We start from the raw sequence: 20,845 nt of genomic DNA, 5'->3' as shown, positions 1-20,845 counted from the left end.
CACCCCCTCCCCCCCAGCACAAATGTAAACAATGCCCTAGAATTTGAGAGAGCTGAACCCCCCCAGGATAAAAAAATTATCTACGGCCCTGTCCGTCTTGCCAATTTAACCCAGACATATGCAGAATACTTGAGATTGTTGTCACATGTACCACACAGCCAATACTTGCCAGATTTTCTTGCAGCTCCTTTAACCAATTCAATACCGTGCAATTTTACACCTTCCTGCCCAGGCCATTTTTCAGGTTTCAGCGCTCTCACACTTTGAATGACAATTGCGCGGTCATACAACTTTGTACCCAAACTAAAATTTTTATCATTTTCTTCACACAACTAGAGCTTTCTTTTGGTGGTATTTAATCATCGCTGGGGATTTTATTTTTTGCTAATGTCTTGGAAATTCGCTTTAACGAATTTCTCCTTACCGTGAGTACTCGCAGTTGGATGCGCAGAAATCCCCCATAAAGCTGTGCGAATCTCGCTTACCACGACTGCAGCTAAACGCCACGATTCCTGCCCATCCAACTGGGTTAGTTCTGTTGAAATGTGGGGAATTGGAGTTCCGTTACCCCAGAATGATCAGGCGACACTCTCAGGATGATGTTTGAATTCACATCGAGACTGGCTTCAGACTCAGCCCCCGGTTTTATTACAAACACACACATGCCCCCCACATGAATAAGGTCAATCCCCTCCCACAGAACAATGCAATGGGGAGTGCCTATAAACAGGATGTACATTCCGATTGGAGCATAGCCTTTCCTATTATCGATCACTGCTCCTCCCCCATGAGCCCTCTGAGGTCAGCAGACTTCCTCCCCTTCCACCCATGAGCCCTCTGTGGAGAGCATATCTCCTGTTCCAGCTCCTAGCAGTATGTTCATTCTCTGTACAAGCATCCCCCAGGCTAAACACCAGTCTGTAGCTGGATGGGCCCGATACGATCTTTATTAAAACACATCCATCCAGATACAGTTCAGGTCGGTAATGGGTTGTAAGATATGCATAAGCCTACACGCGGAGTTCGTACCGCTTGGCGCCTTGCGTTATGAAGTCCATGTGGTACTATGCTGCTGATATGTGGATACAGGCCCACGGCCTACCGCCAGCGGCATTCGCATCGAATGCCGTGGTGGTATACACGCCGGTCTATAAGCGCAGATCTGCCATCTCATCCATTACCGAGCTGAGTACTGTAATACATACATTGTACATGCGCATGGCCCAATTGCAGCCTTCAGAGCTTTAATTAAGCCACACGAGAGACATATGAATAACACGAATATATGACACATTTAAAGTTCAACCAACAATACAAACTTTCCATGACATTCCCTCCTGTTTTATCATATTCTCCTCGTGTCCCTTCTTGATCTTCTTCAGCTTGATAGGTGTATTCTCAAAACCTCAAAGAGTTGTTCTTAGACCAGAGTTCCTGTAGTTGTCCCTGAGAATAAAGCTCCACGGGGTACCTGAAACAACAAGACCCGACGCAGACTCGACGCAAACAGGCTTGATTGAAGCAATGATCCTCAAGAGCGTTGGAACATTCACTACAGGAAGGCTCTTGCAAAAACCACAAACAGACTTGTGGTATGAATAAGGCTTGTGATCCCACGGTGGTCTGGGGAGATCCAGCAGCAGATTCTCAAATTGCCCCTGCAGACGGGGCCACACAAGGCTGGTCTCGACCCAGACAGTTTTTCAAATCGCAGACACAAACCATGATGAGGCTTGAAGCTTGCTTGGAGGTCTTGGAGAATGTGGTCTTCAGGGAGATAAATTAGAGGGAAGCCAGGACGTAATCTGTAGAGAAGGTGGTTGGTTGGTGAGGTCTTCCTCCGATCAGTGGTTGGAGTGGGATCCCAGGAGCGGGCATGGAGATGTGGTCGTCTGCCCGAGCTTGGCTTACACGGTCGATGAGGCAACAGGAACATCTCACCACGGCATATAAGAGGCAAAGGAAAAAGAGAAGCATCAGGATATACACTCCCACTTCCTTCAACCAAGATCCGATGGAGAACAGGAAATCTCCCAATCCTCCCAAACCCTTGAACGGATTCCAACCCTCACTAGCTATAGCTCTAGCTTTTCCCTGTAGTTCACTAACTTTGTCCATATGGGCCTGGACCTTGTCATCGGTGTCTCCTATCCAAGTACAACAATCCTCTCCGATGAACTCACAGAACCCCCCTTTGGCGGCTAAAAGATAATCAAGGGCCATCTTCTCCTGAAGCACTAAAATTCCCATCTGCCGTTGTTCTTGGGCAATTTCTCTGACAGCCTCTACGGTCTCGTTAAACATACTATCCACGATGACAGAAAAATTGTTCAGGTGCTTCATAAGTTCTATTCCCCAACCTGTCCATGAGGGGAACCAAGCCCATGCTTGGTCGCCCTCAGAGAACAGCTCCCTGCAAACTCTCCCTGCCATCCTTACCTTCTTGTGGACCATCAACTCTTCATGATCCATCACTACATAGGATGCTGGGACTAGCTTTATGAGGGCACACGAACCTTTCGCGTTCTGGGGAAATGTTCTATAGGCTGCCGAACCACAAAGAAAATAGTATGGACCTGTCAGAGCAGAGCAGGAGGAGTTCCTCATTCGGCCTCTGGCACTGAGCAACAGTTGCACAGACTGGGGGATTGCTCCCTCAGTCTGCACATCACATCCGTCCTTCCAACAAACGTGGTCTGGTCGGTCAGTGTGGTTACTCAGAAGGGAAGTCTCGTTAGTCAGATTGACAGTTATACCTCCCTCACAGGTGGTAGTCCCAACAAACTTGTTACCTGTGCCAAAGCTGATGTTAAAGCACACCTGAGGGCTGCCTAGCTGTCCAGTTACCCATAGTGGACTGGTGAGGGCCCTACAGGAGCTAGAGCTAATATTGGTGCTGAAACTGATGTTACCTGCTAAAAATGTGTCATTAAGTTCTACAGACAAATGTCTACGTGGGGGCTGACCAGGGGTCCCTTGCTTTTTCATGCCGACGCGGATGTCATATAGGGCATGAACAGTGGCCATTTCGGACATGTGATGACTGGGTGGGGGCTTAGAGCATACCCAACAGTTGGTTTTGTTGGCGGTTCTGGCTAAACGCAAATGCATTTTAAATAAAAGGTTGGGGTATCTGCCGTCTTTTCCTCCGTTCACACACATGTAAGACATACAAACAAAAAGAAAAAGGAAAATGACACCCCTCATTCTCTGGTGTAGCTGAAAAGCTTCTTGCAGTGGCTTGCGTGCACCCAGTTGTCTCGTCCCTCGAGCTTGAGTGAGGTAGGTGTCGTCAGCTGGACTTGGTATGGTCCGGTAAACCGTGGCTCGAGTCCGGTTCTTTGATGTTTCTTTAGGACGACCCAATCACCTGGCTCAATAGAAAGAACACCTGTTATTGCATTTGGATCGGGGAGCGATTCGCGAACCCGATGGTGTATCTTCTGCAGCTCCCGTTGCAGAGATTGCACATAACCTGTAAGCTGTGAATGCAAAGACGACAACTGTTGAGGAAAGTACAACCCTGTTTTGGGAGGTCCCCCAAACAACACCTCTTAGGGTGACAGCCCATGTGGTTGCCGAGGGGCATTCCGGATGGAATAGAGGGCAATGGGGGGACATTCAGGCCAAGGTTTTTGGATATCAGCCATGATGTTGGAGATCCTGTTTTTAAGGATTCCGTTAAGACGTTCAACCTTACCGCTACTCTCGGGGTGATACGGGGTGTGTCGCCGCTGACTCCAGTTCCACCAAAGAAATGCAGTCGTGTCCTTTGGAAGAGAGGTTAGTAGTGGACAAAGAAGACATGTTAGCAGAAGAGGTATTAGTATTGTTAGTCGTGTTGCAAAATTCAGCACTGTCATTGCTGTCCCCCCCTTCTCATCTTCCAACACAGGAAGAAGAGAAGCTGGGTTAAGAATAGTGCATCGTTTGATAGTGAGGTTAGTAGGGGTTAGGAGGGCTTTCCCCTGAGAGGGGTACCTTGCCTTGGATGTCCTGTTTTCGCAAGACCATTCTTGCTGCACTGGTGTCGGTGAGGCAAGGGAGGGGATATTTTAATTCCTCTAGAAAAAGGTGGATCTGGGCCGACACCGATTTGTCAACTTCCTATGAGAATTCATAGGAGTTACTTACCATGGTGGTCACAGGGGTGGAGGACTCATCAGGAATGAACTGCCACCGACCTTTAGGTAATTGGGGACAGCTCCTCCTCATGTACCCCGTTTGGTGGCACTGAAAACACCTGGGTGGGGGCCTATCCTTCCTGTGACCCAGATCCCTTGGTTTTTCGTGTGGGGTCTGGGACATAAGAACTTTGGCCTTGTCCTGTTTTCTTCTATCCATTTCCCTCTCTATTGCCGCAAGAGTGGAAAGGATAGCAGGGATAGACATCTCATTATATTCGGGTCGGGCCAGAACCAGCCTTTCCTGAATTTTAATATTGATGCCTTCCAAAAATTTGGCCCGCAACAGAATGTGCGTTGCAGTCACCTTTACCCCTTCAGTTGGAGCATCAGGTCCAACTTCCAGATCCGCATCCAGTGCCGTCTGCTTGAGACGGCGCCAGAAGCAGGCGCTTTCCTCATTAGGACCTTGGGTGAGCTTCATCATGTCCGTAGTAGAGGTAGCACCATACATTTCTGGAAGCTTTGCCTTTAGCTGTGTACAGAACTCTTTGCCCCCTGAAGTCATCTCCTCATGAGTGGTTATAGAGCACCCTGCAATCACTGTACTGGCCACTTCCATGCCCACCTTTGCCCGCAGGATCTGCGCACAATCTGACCCGCTCATACCATAGCTGAACTGGTTTTGTCCAAACATTCGAGCAAATCCTCTCGGATTGGCTCGATAGTCAGCCAGAATAGTGCGGATCTCTGCCGGGGGGAAGGGGACATGCCAAACTACCCGTTCCCCTAAAGTCCGTTCCCCCTGTGCATTGGGAGGACCTTCAAATTGCTGCACCCTGACTGGATGGGCCTTGGTCCGGGAAGAGTGCAAGGGCCTGCCCAGCTTCATCGGTGGGCTTAGATTAACCACCTCGCTTACTTCAACTTCAGGTTTGAGGTCCCTCAGATCAGGGTATAGCTGGGGGGGCAAGGGTCTGATCAGTGGTTCGTAGCGCTTTGATGCAATCCGCCCTGTTTCTTAACCGGGTGTCTATTCCCCTTGATTCACAGATAGTCTGCAAATTGGTTGTTGAGAAGACTTCGTAGTTGGAAACAGAAGGAGCTGGGGTGAAGCAGGGAGCAGGGAGAAGGGAGAGGTAGAGGCTGAGGCATAGATACAGAAGACACGGAAGGTACGTCAAGAGTGACGTCACTAACAGAAGAGACAGGTGCAGTTCTACTTATCTCAGCCACTGTTGGTTGTTCGGGAACCCCAGCAGACCCTGATCCTGCCTGCCTTAGTAGAGTCAGCCCTGAAAGAGCTTCCTCCACCTCTGACACCGGATCCTCCTGTTTTATTCCCTCTGGAGGCCAGGTATACATCACCTGGTTCTTCCGGACAGACAACAGTTTATGTATGCCCTGCTTCCCTAATCGGATTGACCTGTGAAGCCATAGCTGTGCGATCTCTAGTTCTGACGCCTGCATCTGTGGTTCAAATTCAGAGATGAATTTTTCCCACCTGCATGCGTCAAATGTACCTTCCCGGGGAATTTTCCATCTGGTACCCTTCGACCATTTATTCCACCTTTTGAGGGGTTCTGTAGACTTCCCCCCCCAAACTCACCTTCATCAGTTGTGCAGCTGTCCTTACCCTGAAGAGGGCTGGTTCCCCCTCTTTCTTCATGGACTGACTACTGCCCATCGTGACTAGTCACTGGTATATATCCCGCGTCCGGGTACCTGTTTACCCCCTGGAGCACTCGGTGGGATCCTACCGAGAGGCCTGATTCCACCACTTTCCCAGCACAGAGTAATTTATGTGTTACTTATCGATCACCCGAAGCGCATCAAGTGGCGGTCAGACTGAGAGCACACCTCCCACTCCCACAGCGCAATTTATGTGATCCTGACCACCCGAAGTGTTTGTGGTAACCAGGCTAAGCGTTATACTTCCCTGGACCGCCCACTCGCACAACGTAATTTATGTGGTTCTCATCACCCACTGTGTTTGGCAGGCCACACCGCACAATGATGAAAGTGGCTTTTCTCTCCCTGCACACAGTAGCTAACACAAGTCAAAACAAAAAGAGGGGTTCTTGGATGTTACTTAGGGGTCACTGGTTGGCCGGAAACCTGCTAACTGACCTTTAGGAAAATTGTGTAAAGAAAAAAAAAACTTAACTAATACACACAGAAAAACCCCTTTTCAACCTGAAAAACCGTTAAAAAGGACAAAGTGGATCCTTATGAAAAACACGGGACGTTTCGCAGTAAAACAATTACACAGAGGTGAACCGAAAAACTGCTCCAAAAATAACCCTGTTGCTAAAGCGAAAATTGCTCCTACCAGCACCGCTAAATGATCTGCACTACACCTGCAATCTTCGCTGCAACCACCTAAAAGCGTTTACACAAAAAGTCTGCTGGAGGCGAAACGTGACGCAGCAGCTTTAAAACAAACCCGCTTTACAAAAAGGAACTACTTTTAACAAGAAAAACACAAGAAAAACATAATCACTACACAAGAAATCTATGTGCAAAAACCCAGGCTTCACCGCACTCACTAAATGTGGAACACATGAGGGAAAAACTTGCTTAACACACTTTAAATTGGCTGGCAATACGCAAATTTAAAGCTAAAATCAAACAACTTAAACTGTAAAACTTTGGATTAAAATACAATATGGGTCAAATGCATATATAAAGCTGCATACACATTGCATAGAGATCATTGAAACTCAAAGTGAAACTTGTAAAAAGGAATGATGGAGAAGCCACACGGCAGTCACAACTGGTTGCCAAACAAAGGAGCACATGTGGTTAGTTAAGAAAATGGCCCCCCACAGAGAAGCACATGGCAGACTCCAGCCTCAAAATTGCCTCTAACCTCTTACATAAAACAGACTTTTGGACAGAACATACACTGGACAATTACACAACAATATACAGCACACATACAACACAATTTGGTACGATCACAGAACAGACATAAAACACCAACATATCACACTAACATGCACATGTAACAGAGTACAGACAAAACACTGCACAGACTACATACACACAAAGATCTTACAACAGTTAACAATTAACCTAAACCTTTCAGCACTGTACTAATTACCTCACGTGGAGGGGGATAAAGCAATTACCACAGTACCTACAACCCACAAATACTTACCTAACACTATGCAACAACTTTTACCCGCTAAAACATATACCCGTTTAATTTTTGGTTGGAAGATTTTTAAACTTGACCAAATCCGGCCAACCAAACCCACCCCTCTGCTGCTCTCAGCAGAGAAAAACCCTCATCTTTCACCCACAAATCAAGATTTTAGGACAAAATAGGTCCTTGTTAAGCGGAATTCACGTTAGCTAACAGAGAGCGAAATCAGCCACACGAACGCGCAAAAAGCGATCCTCTTAAAGGCAGAGAGACCTGAAATGTGCCGGCATACTTTTTGCTAGTTCATGATGGCTCATTCCCCCCTCGAACTTGGTTAGCTATCGCAGAATTCGCGTTAGTATCCACTGGCTCGCCAAACTGTCTTGGAAATTTGCTTTAACGAATTTCTCCTTACCGTGAGTACTCGCAGTTGGATGCACAGAAATCCCCCATAAAGCTCTGCGAATCTCGCTTACCACGACTGCAGCTAAACGCCATGAATCCTGCCCATCCAACTGGGTTAGTTCTGTTGAAATGTGGGGAATTGGAGCTCCGTTACCCCAGAATGATCAGGCGACACTCTCAGGATGATGTTTGAATTCACATCGAGACTGGCTTCAGACTCAGCCCCTGGTTTTATTACAAACACACACACGCCCCCCACATGAATAAGGTCAATCCCCTCCCACAGAACAATGCAATGGGGAGTGCCTATACACAGGATGTACATTCCGATTGGAGCATAGCCTTTCCTATTATCTATCACTGGTCCTCCCCCATGAGCCCTCTGAGGTCAGCAGACTTCCTCCCCTTCCACCCATGAGCCCTCTGTGGAGAGCATATCTCCTGTTCCAGCTCCTAGCAGTATGTTCATTCTCTGTACAAGCATCCCCCAGGCTAAACACCAGTCTGTAGCTGGATGGGCCCGATACGATCTTTATTAAAACACATCCATCCAGATACAGTTCAGGTCGGTAATGGGTTGTAAGATATGCATAAGCCTACACGCGGAGTTCGTACCGCTTGGCACCTTGCGTTATGAAGTCCATGTGGTACTATGCTGCTGATGTGTGGATACAGGCCCGCGGCCTTCGCATCGAATGCCGTGGTGGTATACATGCCGGTCTATAAGCGCAGATCTGCCATCTCATCCATTACCGAGCTGAGTACTGTAATACATACATTGTACATGCGCATGGCCCAATTGCAGCCTTCAGAGCTTTAATTATGCCACACGAGAGACATGAATAACACGAATATATGACACATTTAAAGTTCAACCAACAATACAAAATTTCCATGACACTAAATTAACAAAAAAGACAGAAAATTTTGAAAAAAAAACCCCTCGTTTTTCTTTGTTTCTATTATAAAAGTTTGCAAATAAATAATTGTTCTTCATAAATTTAGGCCGAGTTGTATTCTACTACATGTCTTTGGTGAAAATAACCCAAATTAGGATGTATTTTTTAGTTTGTAGGAAAGTTATAGAGTTCACAAACTATGGTATAGATCTGAATATTGATCAATCCTGAAGTACTGACAGCCAGTCTAATTTCTTTAGGTCCAAGAATGTCAGAATAGTACAGATATCCCCAAAATGACCCTTTTTTGCAAAGTAGACAGTCCGACGTACTTCATAAGAGGCATGTCGAGTTTTTTGAAGTTTTATTTTTTTTGTCATAATTTTTCGGAAAATGAAAAAATAAAAACAATTATTTTCACTTTTTTTTTTTACATACTGTCACCAGTGCAGTACAGCGTCATCATATAACTGGCATGGCGGTGATCAGGGACACTGACTGGTGATAGTGTGAAAAAAAAAAAAGTTTTTTTTTATTTAAAATTTTTTATTACATTTTTTTTCTTTTTTTTAAGATTTTTTTTTTCATATTTCACTATGTCCAAAGTAGTACAATGTTACCATAATAACATTGTACTACTTTGGGGAAGTGATCAGTATTTTTTTTTTTTTTACACAATTTGCTTATAGCAAAGAATTACTTTGCTATAAGCAAGCATTTACCTGAATGACATTGATTCATTCATTCAGGGTTTTTTTTTTTTTTCGTGCTTAGCTGTGATTTGGCCACAGCTAATCACATGACATGTGCATGTGATTAGCTGTGACCATTCACAGCTAGACACTAGTATACAATGGATGGCATGAATGAAGCCATCCATTGTATACAACTGTCATGTGACCTGCTGTGATTGGTCACAGAAGGTCACATGGTATCGGCAATGGGGGCCGGTACTCAGATCTGTCATCGGCCGTGTCCGAGGTACACGGCCGGTGACAGATCGCACCGCTGCGCGGCTCTGCAAGCGCGCGAACTGCACATGTGCGGGAGGACGCCATATGGCAGTCTCCCGGAAAGGTAATACATTTTTGCGGATGCCATTTGACCATAGGCCGGGCGTCAAATAGTTAATGTTGCTGTAGGCCTCTCAGTTCTTGGTAATGTCACTGTTGCGCCATATTTTCTCCACTTGATGACTGTCTTCACTGTGTTCTATGGTACATCTAATGCCTTGGAAATTGTTTTGTACTCTTTTCTTGATGGATACCTTTTTTAATAATGAGATCACTGATGCTTTGGAAGCTCTCTGCAGACCATGGCTTTTGCTTTAGGATGTGACTAAGAAAATGTCAGGAAAGACCTACTGTGGTAGCACCCAGATATTGCAGAGTTCCCCTTTAAACTAACACTTCTAGCAGCCTGTGTTTGCAAAAGCAAGGTTTTCGGCTCAATTTCCCCCTCCCTTAATTCATGTGGAGTAATATGTACCACCCTGTAGCTAGCACCCTTATATGTAGCTGTTATTCAAGGCTATATTCTGCAGAGTTTAGAAAGCCTTTTGAATGTACAGAAAGTGAGAGGAAAAATATGCATTGTGACGTAATCATTGGTATATATGCTTGTAAGTAGATACAACTCACTCAGCTTTGCAGGCATGAGCCTGGCTAGGTCACTCAGCGCTGTTTTAATAAATAACTTGTTTTCCTCAAGTCCGTGTCCGGAGTTCCCTGGTTTTCCAAAATTGTTACTACACTACTAGAACAGCTGAACTGTATGTGGGGTTAATCAGCGGCACTTTAAATGATAGCAGGTGTTTACTGACCCCTATTTAACATGATGTTGAATGTGATTCCTTAATTCTGAACATAGCTACATCCCCAGTGTGTGCACACTTATGCAACCACATTATTTTAGTTTTTTAGGTTTACTTCCCCCCACTAAAAGATTTCAGTTTGTTTTTTAATAGGTCACATTAAAGGTGGGAAAAGTTCTGACATTATTTTTTATCTTTGTCTCATTATTTTAACAGGGATGTGTAGACTTCTCATATCCACTGTACATACTCCTTGAACTCACCCAGACCCCTCCAGTATATGCATTACACACCCTGGACCCCTGCACCCCTGCACTTTGCGTTATGCATTTCTAACCTCAACACTGACTGCAGCACTCTCTGCATCACATACTCCTGATCCTTGAACACATTGCATTATTGCAGCCCTCAGATCGGGGAAATTCAAAACTTCACAAACAGAGAAGGCGCAATCTCCTAGGACATTATCATCAGCACTTTATTAAAGGTGACCCCTTGACCCCTGCACACTGTATTTTTTTTCCTAAACCTGACACTGAATGCAGCACTCTGTGTGTTAACCACTTGCCCTCCAGAGGATTTACCCCTCTTTCTGACCAGGCCATTTTTTGCGCTACGGCTCTGCATAACATTAACTGACAATTGCACGGTCATGCAAAGATGCACCCAAATGAAATTTATGTCCTTTTTTTTCCCCACAAATGGAGCTTTCCTTCAATGGTATTTGATCACCTGTGTTTTATTTATTGGGCTATAAACAAGAAAAGACCAACAATTTTTTTTCTTCAAAAAAGGTAATTTTTTGCTATTAAAACATATCCAGTTACAAAAAAAAAACAAAAAACAAAAAACGAACTTTGTCATAAATTTAGGTCAAAATGTGTTCTGCTACATATCTTTGCTAAAAAAACCCCCAAAAAACCCAATTTGTGTAAATTAAATTGGTTTATGTGAAAATTATACTGTCTACAAATGGCAGTATATTTACTGGAATTTTTTATTTATTTTTTAAACTAGTAATGGTGGCGCTCAGCCACTTTTAGCGGGACTGCGGCTGGCATTCTGACACGGGGGAGAACTGACTAATCACTGGCCGGGAACTGGTGATCAAAAGCTGAAGCCACCAATGGCGGTGCAGGTAGGGCGCACATGTCCCCCCCCACCCGGGAATACAAAAATCACACACATATGCATACATACATACAGTTGTGCTCAAAAGTTTGCATACCCTGGCAGAATGTGAAATTTTGGCATTGATATTCAAAATCTGACTGATCATGCCAAAAAATGCTCTTTTATTGAAGGATGATGATCATATGAAGCCATTTATTATCAAATATTTGTTTGATAATTTGCAGTTATGGCTGCAATCTTTCTTGGTCTACCTGACCTTGACATCAAGAGATCCCCAAACTTTCCACTTCTTAATAGGTGATTTAACAGTACGGATTGGCATATTCAAGGCTTTGGACATCTTTTTATGTCCTTTTCCATCTTTATAAAGTTCCATTACCTTGTTACGCAGGACTTTTGACCGTTCTTTTCTGATCCCCATGGCTCAGTATCTGCTTCCACGTAATAGTAAGCCAACTCATTGACTATTTATACACTGACACTATTTGCAATGTAAAAAGCCACAGCTGTGGGACATTAACCTCTAATTGGCATTTTAACCCATGTGTGTAACCTTGTGTGTCTATACCAAGGCCAAACATTCCAGGGTATGTATTGATCATGGCCATTTGGGTGATTTCTGTTATCATGATTTGATAATAAATGGCTTCATATGATCATCATCCTTCAATAAAAGAGCATTTGTTGGCATGATCAGTCATATTTTCAATATCAATGCCAAAATTTCACAATTTCTGCCAAGGTATGCAAACTTTTGAACACAACTGTACATACATACTAATATATATTGCACCTCCCTGACCCCTGCCTTACAGAGTCCTAAACTATATACATTATATTGTACATTACAGACTTCTACCCTGTATACTGTACACTATATTGTACATGACATACTTCTAATCAAAGTGTTCATTGTCTCAACAGTTGTTGGTCCCTAAGTATTTTAATGGATTGCTTCTTTAAGGTAGGCTCAGACAAAGTGTTAGCTCACTGTATTTTTAGTGTGAACAAAACCATATGTAACGGTTTGAACGCTTGTGCTGAGGTTTATACTGTGTGTCTGTAAGACTCCTGCTTGTGGCACAGCCATCAAAGCATATTTTATAGGTACAAGGAAGCTGGGTTCAGTCTAATTCTCCTACCTCTTTCATTTTATTAGAGATAAATTCCTTGTTGTACCCTAGTAAAATGAAAGAGGTAGGAGAATTAGACAGAACCCAACTTCTTATTGACAGATGTAAACAAGAACAATCTGGTGATGAAGTACCTATCATTTTAGATTTTAATACACATTATAAAAAAATTGAGAAAATCTTTATGAAATACTGGCCGATACTCCGATAAGACCCAACATTGGAAGGATGTATAGCGGAGAGACCACGATTTATATACAGGAAAGCCCCAACGGTTAGAACGAAAGTAGTAAAGAATGTTATTGATACCCCCAAGACTAACCAGAGAACTACGGTTCTCGATCTGAAGGGATTTTACCCATGCAAGACATGTTACGCATGCAAGGAAACTGAGGGCAGAAATATAAGAAGGAAACAATTCCAAGCTAATACCACAGGGGCTATATATGACATTAAAGATTTTATCTCCTGCCGGACAGGAGTGGTATACTGCCTCGAATGCAAGTGCGGTCTACAATACATAGTGTGAGGGACCGCCTAACGGCACCACTAGCACTCCACTGGTCAGGCGTGCCCAGAGCGCGGAGCCTAAGTCCAAGGGTACTTGTTCACCAGAGCCCCTGATGGTGGGGATGGACTTGGAGTACCCCGAGACCAGGTCGCAACTACTGAGCACACCTGTCAGTGGTAGGGGTGTTCGCCAGGGGCTCCAACCAGGGAGAGCCAGATATGAGGAGGTCGGGTGACCCCGATGGGATGGATGGCTGAGCAAGTGCGAAGTCAGACGGGCCGAGTCGGTAACGTAGAGGACGGTATGGTACAAGGGAGCGGACAGAGAATCGTCGGGTCACACGCCAGGTCAGCAACAGCAGGTCAGATCTAATGAGGGGCATTCAGAAGAGAGGTCAGGCAAAGCAAGGGTCTGGGCAGGAGAAATCAGCAGGTCAAGAACAATCCGGGTCAAATAACTTACTAGGTACAGGTTCAGATTCACAGGATGCAGGTAAGACCAGAAGGCACTGAATGACAGCTCAGGGCCATTTAAATATCCCGCCCTGCGCTGCCATTGGTGCCCAGCGGGCGGCCGCGGCTTCTACTGCGCATGCGCGAACTCGAACGCCGTGGCCGGCCCGGATCTAGTGCCCGTGTCCCTGCACAGGGCGGTGCACTGCGCCTGCGCCGGGACCATCGCGGCGGGGATCGAGGAGATCCCTGACACATAGGGAGAACCAAGAGACCAATGTGGAAGAGGATCAGGAAACGTGCAAAACATAAAAAAAGGTTTTTCTAAGCAGTGTCTCTAGACACTTTTCCACATACCATCAAAATGACCCCTCATCGCTCAGATTTTGGGGTATTGAAAAATATAAGGGACATTGGAGGGGCAGTAACAAAGTAAGGGTTCTTAGTCAAGCAGAATCCAAATGGATTTTTCTGATGAGATCACAAGCCCCGAGAGGTCTAAATGTTGAGTTTGATCTTAACTGTTTTATCAGCGACCTGTAGGCGTTCTACAAACAGGGAGTTATAGCCCCCCCCCCCCCTATGAATTGGTTGACACATAAGTTTCCCATTTTTACCTTATAGTAAATAGTATCTAATCACTGGTGGTATAGTTTATTTTAATATACTTTTAGAGATTTATGGAGTCCATTTTCTATTCTTTATATTTTTTTATATTTTATTTCCTTCGATATTTTATAGATACATTATCTGATTATTTTAATTATATCATTATTATTCATTTTATATATATGTTTTACAGTTGCAAGAAAAAGTATGTGAACCCCTTGGGATTACGTGGAGTTTTGCATGAATTGGGCATAAAATGTGCTCAGAACGTCATCTAAGTCACAACAATAGAAGAACACAGTCTGCTGAACATAATACTACACAAACATTAGATGTTGCCATGGTTTAATTGCACATAACATGTAAACATTCACAGTGCAGGGAGGAAAAAGTATGTGAACCTTTGGTCTTAATTACTGGTTGACCCTCATTTGGCAGCAATAATCTCAACCAAACGTTTCCTGTAGTTGCAGATCAGACCTGCACAACGATCTGGAGTAATTTTGGACCACTCCTCTTCACAAAACTGTTTCAGTGTAGCAATATTCTTGGGATGTCTGGTGTGAATCGCTCTCTTAAGGTCATGCCACAGCATTTCAATTGGGTTGAGGTCAGGACTCTGACTGGGCCACTCCAGAAGACGTATTCTGTGCTGTTGCAGCCATTGTTTTGTTGAATTACTTGTATGCTTTGGGTCATTGTCCTGTTGCATCACCCATCCTCTGCGGAGCTTCAGTTGGTGGACAGATGGTCGTACGTTTTCCTGCAAAATGTCTTGATAAACTTTGGAATTCATTTTCCCATCAATGACAACAATCCGTCCAGGCCCTGAGGCAGCAAAGCAGCCCCAAACCATGATGCTCCCTCTGCCATGTTTCACAGTGGGGATGATGTTTTGATGTTGGTGTGCTGTGCCTTTTTTTCTCCACACATATTGTGTGTTCTTCCCAAACAACTCAATCTTGGTTTCATCTGTCCACAGTATATTTTGCCAGTAGTGCTGTGGAACATCAAGGTGCTCTTTTGCAAACTTCAAACGTGCTGCAATATTCTTTTTGGACAGCAATGGCTTCCTCCTTGGTGTCCTCCCACGTACTCCATTCTTGTTTAATGTTTTCCTTATTGTAGATGTGTCAACAAAAATGTTAGCATGTGCCAGAGATTTCTGTAGGTCTTTAGCTGACACTCTGGGATTCTTCTTTACCTCATGCAGCATTCTGCGCTGTGCTCTTGCAGTCATTTTTACAGGACGACCGCGCCTAGGGAGAGTAGCAACAGTGCTAAACTTTCTCCATTTGTAGACAGTCTGTATTACCGTGGACACATGAACATCAAGGCTTTTGGAGATACTTTTGTAACCCTTTCCAGCTTCATGCAAGTCAACAATTCTTGATGGTAGGTCTTCTGAGAGCTCTTTTCTGCGAGGCATGGTTCACATCAGACAGTGCTTCTTGAAACCAGTAAACCCAAAACAGGTGTGTGTTTTTTAAGGGCAGGAAAGCTGTCAGCAACACATCCAATATCATCACACTGATTGGAGTCAAGGTTGGCTCACTCCTGGCTCCAATTAGCTCTGGGAGAAGTCATTAAGCTAGGGCCTCACATACTTTTTCCTCCCTGCACTGTGAATGTTTACACGTTATGTGCAATTAAACCATGGCAACATCTAATGTTTGTGTAGTATTATGTTCAGCAGACTGTGTTCTTTTATTGTTGTGACTTAGATGACGTTTAGAGCACATTTTATGCCCAATTCATGCAAAACTCCACGTAATCCCAAGGGGTTCACATACTTTTTCTTGCAACTGTATATGCATTTTACCGTATTTGTACCACTACAGCATTGGTGCTGTTTGTATGTGGGATATATTTATACATTGAAGCTATTCACCTAATACATACTGATTTTATAATTAGTGATAAAGGACATATTTTTTATTATTCTTTTTTTATAGTGGGATCCATTTATGTACATTTAATTGTGATCCACTCAAGATTCCCTTATCATCTTCATAGTTTATTCATTTAGACACAATATTGTTTACACATATTACCAGAGTAGTTATCGTCAGAATGTCTGTGATATATAGTGTGGATTTAGACTACACAGGAATGGCTGCCGAGGAACCGCCCATACAACCTGATTGGTTGAGGGGATAGATAAATAGAGTTCAGACACAAGAGGGCGTATATCCTGAGGAAGTCACGTGGTCCAATCGTGACGTAACTCATAGATACGCCAGTAGGAGGAGCTCTAGCGGCAGCGCAATGACGTCACATCCGGATTCATCTATACAGACACTACACCCACGCTGTAGTGAACCATATGCTGTTGAATATCTACATATTGGGGACAAATATGGAGAGTCATTGGCCTTAAGAAGGAGGACTTTTCAGGGGAGACCTGGTGCATAGAGGAGGAGAGAGTCCCAACACCACTATTAACGAGGAATCCATCTTTTGGAGTTCTATCAGGCCCATTGGCCCTGTGGGGCCGGGGCAGGAAGGTGAGGGGGCACCCCAGACACTGAGGATTGTCACTCATTGGTCACACACCTGCAGGAAGAGTGCTTGTTCCATCAAAAGAACACATAATTGTCTTGTGTTGTGCATGTCACATATTTCTGAAAGGGATTTTTTATGCACTTGTTGAGCACTTGGATTTATTCACTCAAGGACTATTGGAGTATTCAGTCATTTGTATTTTTGTTGTCATATTTGTCTTGAGGTATACATATGTGTTATTAACATATAGCGCCGCACTACTTCTATATTTCAATCAGTTGTTTTTTGGTGTTTAGGTTACTAGATAGTGCTGGCTGCATAATATGTTCAGGGATTAGCACAGGAGTCTCTTCATAATTTGTCTTTATTTTAACTTCCAGGACATGTTCACCAGCTGCCTAATATATCTCACCCACTTTCAGATGCCATTGTAACAAGATAATCAATATTATTCACTTTACCAATCAGTACTCATAATGTTATGGTTGATTGGTGTATTTATTACTTTGTTATCTCAAATAATGACAAAGTTATAGCCAAAACAATAGGCCAATAGCTGAAATCTAAAAATTGCTCTGGTCCAAAAGATCGGAGAGCTGAACTGGTCAATGCAATAGGACACTGTATTTATACTATAAAAAAAAAAATATTGCATTGTACTAGTCCAGGAGTGGGCAAACTTTTTGACTTGAGGGCCGCAAGTAATTCATCCCCCATAGTAATTCATCCCCCATATAGTAATTCATCCCCCATAGTAATTCATCCCCCCCTATAGTAATTCATTCCCCATATTGTGTCAATTCACTTACCTTTGCTCCGCGCGTTCCTCTCGCCGTGTTCCCGCGCCGTTCCGGTCTTCAGGGCGGACTGTGAGAGGAGAGGAGTTCGTCACGCTGCCCCGCCTACATCCTGACAGCCAATGTTTGCCACGCTCCGCGGGCCGGATTAAAAGGTCCGCCGGGCCGTAGTTTGCCCATTGCTGTACTAGTCTGTTCCAGGGGGCAAAATATGAAGTCTAGGCACCTGCTTTATGTGCAGCTCTTACCCTAAGGCTAGGTTCACACCTATGCAGTTTGCATTTGATCCGTTTATGCAGTGCTTATTTGACTTTTTTTTCCCCTAATTTGTTGGGCAGATTAAAACATATCGAAAAGCATGCAAAAGGCATAAAAAACGCACTAAATGCTATTCTGCAACATCTTCATTGAAGTCTATAGAACCAAAAATGCAACGGTTTGCATTTAAAAAAGGGTCAGAGGACCCTTTATAAAAACCGCACCGGGTGAAAACGCGGAGATGTGAACCTGCCCCATAGGAAATCATGTTAAATGGACTGCTGTGCATTTCTGCAAAATGCAACGGAAGACGCATAGAACCTAGACTAAGATATTAATACTGGCAATCAGAAGTCTGCAGAGAAAAAGCATGAGTACTGGAATCATATACATAGATTTATGCAACACCAACATAGGCCACCCACACATCATGTTGCTGGATGTCAGTAACTCAGTCCCATGTATGAAAAAAGGGGGGGGGGGGAAAGATACAGGCTTTCCTGCATTATTGATGGAATAATGTACTATGTACTTAAATTTCTGTTACTAGACTAGACTTTTAGCCACTGGTTTTAGGTGTACACAGTGGAGAATGGGCAAACTATCGTAGTTTCTTCACTGTTAAGGCCTCATGCATACTGGATGCATTTTTGGACACCCAGGAGTCACAGGTGCAGTGTCTATGCCCTGCTGCAGGCAATCTTTTAAAATATATAAATATGTTGGATGATGTACCAAGTGTTACTTGCATTTAGGCCCATATGTTCTTAGGGACATATGCATGGAACACAGAATTTCTTTATTCTGGACATACATCCCTGAACGCATATGCTCCTAAACTCAAGTTCCAGCATTCCACTGTCATGTATTTTTGCCTGCCATAGATTTTGACAGGCTTCTAGCAAATGTGCCTCTTGGCACCTGCAAACCAGTGTTGCCAACCGTCAGTATTTTTATTGGCAGCCAGTAAAAAAGTTGCACTTTTCTCCTGCCAGTAAACGCCAGTGACAGGAAAAGGTTGCCAGTGTAGCATTACCCCCTTAGGAGTTGCTAGAGATTTGGGTCCCCCTATAGAGGAATATAGGGGGACCCAAATCTCTAGCGACTCCTAAGGGGGTCTGCACAGCAGACTACATGCTTTTTCCCAAAAACATGCATCTAGGAGACAGTAACCAGTCCTTGAGCTTTGTTTTGAAGTTTTATTAGGGGATTTGCACTATGATAGGGTTAGGGATTTAACCAATGGAACTGTGAAACTGAGGACATCTATATACAAGTTTTTACAGCAAATCCTCTTCTTGGAGAGCTGGGCAGCATCTCCAGTTGTACCACCCCAGACTCTAGATTCTCCTAATCCAGCTGATCTGTGTGAATCCTTGAGCAGGGTATCCATTGCCTGTTGCTATAAGGAAAGGCAGGCCCTGGGTAATTGCTAATCTGATTTCCCACCAAAATGCTCCTTCCTCTATCTGGCCCAGGAGGTGCAGGTCTACTCACTCAGTCCTTCTCCCGTGCTGCTGATAGCTGTTACCAGGCCTTTTAACTGGGCCGCTTCTTCCCTGCCACACAGGTGGTCCTCTCTCTGGGGGCAGGTAAAGTCCCAATTTTTCTTCCTTCCAAGCTTCCTGCCTGGAGGTGAGCCCCTCTCCCATCTGGACCCCCTCCCAGGTTCCTGCTCTCCAGACTCACATTCTCATCTTCCACTTGAACTCTCTCAAACTCTCCTGCTCTCCTCATCCAACTGTCCTGCTGCCGTACAGGCTCCGTTACTCTTAAAGGCTGTCCTGGCCCCTTGCCAAGCCTCCTGTTTGGGATTGGTCAGGTTCCTCTAAGAGAACAAACCAGCCACTCCTCTCCTTCACCCACTGCTTCTAGATCAGGGGTAGGCAACCTGCGGCTCTCTAGCTGTTGTGGAACTACATTTCCCATGAGGCATTGAAACATTACAACACTAACAGTTACAGCTATGACATGCAGAGGCATGATCGAACTTGTAGTCCTGCAACAGCTGGAGAGCCGCAGGTTGCCTACCCCTGTTCTAGATCTTTCTCCAAAGTTCCAGAGCAAGGGGAAATCCCAGAGAGCTGGTCTGCAGAGCCTCTCAGTTCTGACCTAAATTTGACTCACTTGGCCATTACACCCAGGCTGCTACTCAGCTTCTAACAATTAAAGCTAGAGTGTGCATATAGCCTTAACCTTTCAGCCTTGGCTTGTCTTGTGTAGCGATGATGTCTGATTTTGTTACTGTGATAAGACCCCTTGAACATGGGCCACATGCACTAAAAAACATTTGTGATTCCCAGATTACCTTTCCCTCTTAAGATGTTCCTGAATTTAGCCTAATTTTGCCATGTTTACATAGATTTAGCTGCGTAAAAACAGGCTAAATGGTTAAGGGATGCAGAAATTTCTATTTTATGTAAACGCAGCTAGATTGAAGGTACCTAGACTCTCCTGAACATCCAGGTGTGCATTCATCAGTGGTGTACTAATGGGGATGTGGAGGGTGCGGACTCCCATGGGGTGCTGCGGCCACCTGAAATTAATTTTCCTGTGTTACACCGTAGCACTGCTTAAGAAGTGACAGCGGGAGATCAGAGTGAGAGGAAATCCCCTCCCCTGCACCACCTATTACTCTCCTTCCCTGCACCAGACTTCCCCTCACTCTGAACTCCTGCTGTATGTGATAACCTATTGAGTGAGTTTAGGGAGGTGGTGTCTGTACATAAGGTTCTGTAGTTGGCGGGTGTTTGTACTGCACAGGTGGACAGGGGTTTCTGTACTGAAGCGTACAGCCCTGGGTGCTAGGTACACTATTGGCATTCATAAACAGGAAAGCATTTACATGCTTCCAGGTGCATTTTGAAACTTACTCCAGACGCACCTGCATTTTTATGACTGTGTTTAAATGGGGCATAAAGGCTATCCAGTAAACTGGAAAAAGAACAAGCACAGGACATCTGGCCTGGGAGGGAGGTATAAATATGGCCATGCACATAAGTTCAATTTTCAACCTAAGGCCTTATTTATCCGCAGGGTGGATTTGATTTAAAT

General features: G+C 44.4%; 1 protein-coding gene across 2 annotated transcripts in view; it reads left to right on the top strand.

The window, feature by feature from the left end:
• PDZD4 (PDZ domain containing 4) overlaps window positions 1–20,845 on the top strand; it is a 470,425-nt gene that overhangs the window by 174,132 nt on the left and 275,448 nt on the right. The gene's annotated exons all lie outside the window — the stretch shown is intronic.

Source organism: Staurois parvus, unplaced genomic scaffold (assembly GCF_062004578.1).
Source record: "Staurois parvus isolate SC_StPar_1 unplaced genomic scaffold, SC_StPar_1.0 ptg001272l, whole genome shotgun sequence".
Lineage (NCBI taxonomy): Eukaryota > Metazoa > Chordata > Amphibia > Anura > Ranidae > Staurois > Staurois parvus.
This window is presented reverse-complemented; position numbering and strand designations above follow the sequence as displayed.